This window comes from Montipora capricornis, chromosome 13 (assembly GCF_036669925.1).
Source record: "Montipora capricornis isolate CH-2021 chromosome 13, ASM3666992v2, whole genome shotgun sequence".
In the NCBI taxonomy this organism is placed as follows: domain Eukaryota; kingdom Metazoa; phylum Cnidaria; class Anthozoa; order Scleractinia; family Acroporidae; genus Montipora; species Montipora capricornis.
In genome coordinates this window covers 33,853,702-33,858,701 of record NC_090895.1, presented here as the reverse complement: position 1 = coordinate 33,858,701, position 5,000 = coordinate 33,853,702, and positions in this window count along the sequence as shown.

Here is a 5,000-nt window from a genome sequence, read left to right as displayed (position 1 = left end):
CAGGTCGAGATTTGTATCGAACTTTCGTCCTTGTATCGATTACGAAGGCTTTGTCGTAAGTAGCTCGCAACCCACTGTCTATTTCAAGACGTAGTGATGATAAACTGTAACAAAAATTTAGCTCACGACAGCGATGATGATGATGAAGATGGTGGCGATGATTATTATGATCACCAAAAAACGATAAGGACGACGAATATGATGATGATGATGATGATGACGATAACTATTTGTGTGACAAAATGGTTGCGGGAGTAAAAGGGCTTACCTGAAAAAGGAGGGACTGTGTGGAAAGGAAATCATCGCATATTGTTCTTGTTGCAAGACAAATTGTCAGGAATCTTGCTTGGGAGAAGATCTACTTGTATGTGTGCAAGTGTTAATCAGATACAGGAGGAGATAAAAAGATAATAAAATCAGAGAAGAAAGGCAACATCCGGCAATCGGGTCGCTTAGTATTCATTCAGATTAAAGAAAGGGTCACTCGAAGGATTGCGGGAGCGAAAACAGACCGCATGAAGACTGGGATGAACAAAGTATGTAGAGACAGAGTTACTGAATGGATAAGAGACAAACTTTAAAGAGGGTTTGGAGCAAAGCCATAAGTAAGCTCTAAGGTAAGTAGAGAAGATCAGATATTTTGAGAAAAAGGCGTTTTAGCTGTTAAAGTTAACGCCCAAATTAGAAACCAACCTAGGGATCTGTGAGGTACTGATTTTTCCAGGATAACGAAGAACAACAGGACGAAAAGGAAGACAAAGTATAACAAGATACGAAAATGATGTGAGGCAACATAAAATATGCGGCTTGGATCCAGACACAAAATGAAAATTGAGGGACACGAAGGCACATAAAAACAGAAGTGAAACGGGAATGGATAATTTTCGGCAAGGAAAAGACAATAGATGCAGCATGGACGAATCAGAATCATTTAGTAAACACTTACCCTTGATTGAAGAACATCGTAGTTAGAAATAAAGGAAATAAAGGATGAAAAGTATAAAAAAGGAACGCGAGAATGAAATCGGAAGAAAGAAACTGAACGCGAAAGACAAAAGGTACAACAAAGGGTGGTTGATTCTCAAGTTCTTGAAATTAACTGGTGTATACGAGCAAAAGGGAAAAGAAACATGAAATTCAGTACAGAAACATAACTCTGTCAAGGGTTAATCCAGATGGCTCAAGGAGTGAGGAAAGCAGTTAATCAAGTTGAGCAAAGGCACAAAATTTAACAGGCACCCTAACGGAGGGAAAATGCAACATCAACCCAAAGTCTGTGAAAAATAAGTGTCTGCATACCTTAGGGAAGGACATTTCACTCTTGAATTGTTTCTTGGGGAGTAATCCATGCAGTTTTCTTCTCGTCTTGCAGGTACGTTTCTACTTTGTGTAACTTCTGCGCAAGAATTTTCTTCCATTGAAACTTCTGTGTATTTGGCAAAAGTGTGTCAGTTTGTTCTCTTAGCATCTTTCGTCGGTTACTTCCTAGGACATGTTTCTTGTAACTCATCAGTCTTGCTTCCGAATTCCGCTTTTGTCATTTCCGTTTGTGAAGTAATGTCTACATTTTCTTTCGCTCTGCTTTGTTATCGCCCAGAAAAGCAATAATAAATTCTTTTGGGGATGTCTTCAGCTTCCACTCGCATTCTTGCTGATGGACTCTTTGGGCTTCTCTTTTCTTAACTCTACTTGCGTTAGCTAGCTTACTTAAAGTCTTAAATAGTCAATAATGATGCAACTGACCGTGCACGACCAGCCCATGAAACAGCTAGTGTTTCATGAGCCCCCGCACCATTTCCTTAACTTTACTTTATATTACATGGATTATTTTGCAATCTAAATGAGTGATCTTCAAGAAAAGTTGTAGGCTTGTTAAATTCCGACAATCTTGTTCTCATTTGTCACTTAAGATTCTGTATCCATTTTTCTTCTTTTTCTTTTTCTTCTTCTTCTTCTTCTTCTTCTTCTTTGCCTCAGATATTCTTCATTTAATCCCTCCCTGTCCTTATGAGCATTGTTTCTTCGCGCGGTGTTGTCCGTGCCATCCTCAATTTGGATTCTTTCTTGTTTTCAATATTTCTTACTCTTGATTTCTTGTGGTTTTCTGTCTTTTCTTGCTTTGACTTTGCCAGGGGGACTAAGTGAAAAAGAAACACAAGGGGACGAATGAACGAGTTGAATATCTAAAAGTCATGTTTTATCAAGAATAAGCATAGCTGAAGAGAGTTTGTGTAAGCAACGGTAAAAACATCAAAAGGAAAATTCAAAGAAGCAACCGAAACAGCTCAAAATAAGAAATTTCTCTAGCTCCCGCAATACCTTCAGTGGAAATATGGAATAATTCAAAGAATGGACGCGAAAGAAGACCGCACGAAAATGGACAAAGATATAAAAAGACAGAAAAGAGAAGTTTTACCAATCTGCTTTTCCAGAGATGTCAGTGTGATCTTCATTGACGACGATGAATTCTCCGCCTTATTTATCTTTGCCAAGAACTCTTAGTCTTCTGTCCTTTTAAACTTGTTAATAGGACTTTAAGACCATAAAAATCCGTGTGCATGAGAGGTCACCACGCTAACACAACAAAAAAACTCCTTGAGCCCCTCAGAAAAAAACAATAGAAAATAGGGAAGAAAGTTTTAAGAGAGTTGCATAGACCGCGAGAACATTCTTCTGTGTTTTTAAATTGGCTGCGCTTATCTTCGTTCGTGTTTTTTCTTTTTTCTGTCTTCCTTTCTTCTTAGTTCTTCTTCATTCATTGTCCTCAATACTTTCTTTATCCTCGCCCTACTTCGTTTTTCTTCGCATTATGGTTTTCTACGTTCCACGCCATTGCTTCGTTGCTTCCGCCTTCTTAGACTGGTGTGGATCTTGCCGGTTTATTTTTACTTCACTGTTTTTAGTTCCACGCGAATCTTTTACTTTTATCTTGGTTCATCTGAGTTTTTGTTTTTGCTTCTTTTCTTTTTTTCTTCGTGCTTTGATCGTTCTTCGTCGGAACACTTCTTTTTTCATCTTCTTCTTCGTTTTCTTCATATTTGCTCAGTTTTTACTCTTGTCTCTCATGCGTACGCTCTTCATCATATTTCCGATGTTTTCTTTTCTTGACGGATATCTTCAGCATCAGCTATTATTGATAATTTCTGTCCTTATTGAAATGCTCGCGAACAGTTCTTTGGCAAGGAATGTTAGTCATCCCGAAAACTCTAGCACCGCTTAACAAAACCATACGTACTTCTTAATTAACTTTACTAACCTTAAATCAAATAATGTTCAGTTTAAACTAATTTCTATTTAAGATTATGTTAACATTGCAAGCGACCAGCCCATCTGACAAACATCAAATGAACTCCCGCGAAACTTTAGAAGTATTGCTTAATTATATAAATTAGAGTTTACCCACCCCTCCCACCCAATACACCCACCCCGGGGAAAAGAAAGTGTAGTAAAAGAACTCAAAAAGATATCTATCAGCTTAGGAGAATACTTGAGAAGAGCTATAAGCCTATAAGCCATGAGCCTACAACACCGGACAGAAGTAGAAAATCAATAGTAAAACTATCATTACACGAAGTTGAAGGAAAAAAACTATAAAAATGTCGGTTCTAGAAAAATGTGCCTTCTAAAAGTGACAGAAGTTAGCACTGAGAAAAAGGCTATGTGCCTAAAACACCGGATGCAAAATTCGTTGATCGAAGAAAAAGCCGACTCTATATATCGCGCAGTACACCGAAATATACCGAAAAAACAGTTCGTCGATCCGTGAAAAAAACTCCTCATGCATGTCGGAAGCAAACATCTGTCGATCCATGGAGAAAAAAAAGAGGACTCGATATGCACCTCGCCAAAAATGTCCGTAGATCCGGGAAAAAAGGACGACTCCACATGCAGTTCACAAAAAAAAGTTCGTCGATCCATGAAGAAAAAGATGACTCGATATGCACCTCGCAAAAAGATACGTCGATCCATGAAAAAAGTATCGTAGTCATTGGGCGTAGAGCGTGACATTCAGCCTCATGCTGAGTTTGAACCCCGTCCCATCTCTCTCTTCCCATAGAGAAAGCCTGGTTTCAAGGTTTTCTTGAACCCGCAATAGCAAAAAGCGTAAGTGCTTCTGGCTATTACGAGTATTTTTGCTTAAACGCTCGGGAAAAAATATAATGAAATTAAGCACTTACCTTAAACTTGAACTGTTCAAAGTTAAGTAAATCATCACTCAATAAATATACTCTACCCATCTACATCTCAGCACTTGGAATTCAAGCCAGTTGGGACAGTACCAATTGACTTGAAGATGCAGTGTAGAGCGTTTAAGCAGCATGTAAAAATCTGAATGGACCCTGGCTCGCTCGCTCCAGTGGCAGAGAAAGTTCTGCCATTAGGCTGAGCTATCAGCAAACGGAAAACACCCGAACGCGACGACACTGCAGCCGTAGGTACGATGAAGTAACAGATCGCAAAAACCAAAGTAGAAAATCAAAATCAAAATTCATATTAAGCAGAAAAAGTCGAACCCGAACTGAAGAAAATGAGAGAAACGTTCACCAGGTTCCATTCAGTATCAGATTAATTACCACCCTTAACTAACCCACCCCAATGAACAAAGAAACATAAAATGGGTACGATACCAAGACCATACAGGTCTTTCGACGTAAGTTGACTTTTATACTTTGCTGTTATAGGCCATCGAAGCTCGAAGAGAAGTTGCCGGGGGGTGGTAAAAGTCACCGTAAACTTTGGCAAAGTTTATATCCACAAAGGAAGAGATAAAATGGCTTCGTTTTCCTGAGACAAAAAAAAACTTTAGAAACACTTGGAAAATCGTAGAGAATATTTGGGGAGGAAATTAACACCACACGGTAAGAGTTTAGACCTATTTTTTAGGCTTGTTTTTAGTCTGCGTAGAAGTCGAAATTAAAAATCATACAATTTCCGGTTAAAAAAGAATGCCGCTATAAAATAACGTCAAACCATTTACAAATATACAGCGGGTTTTTTTC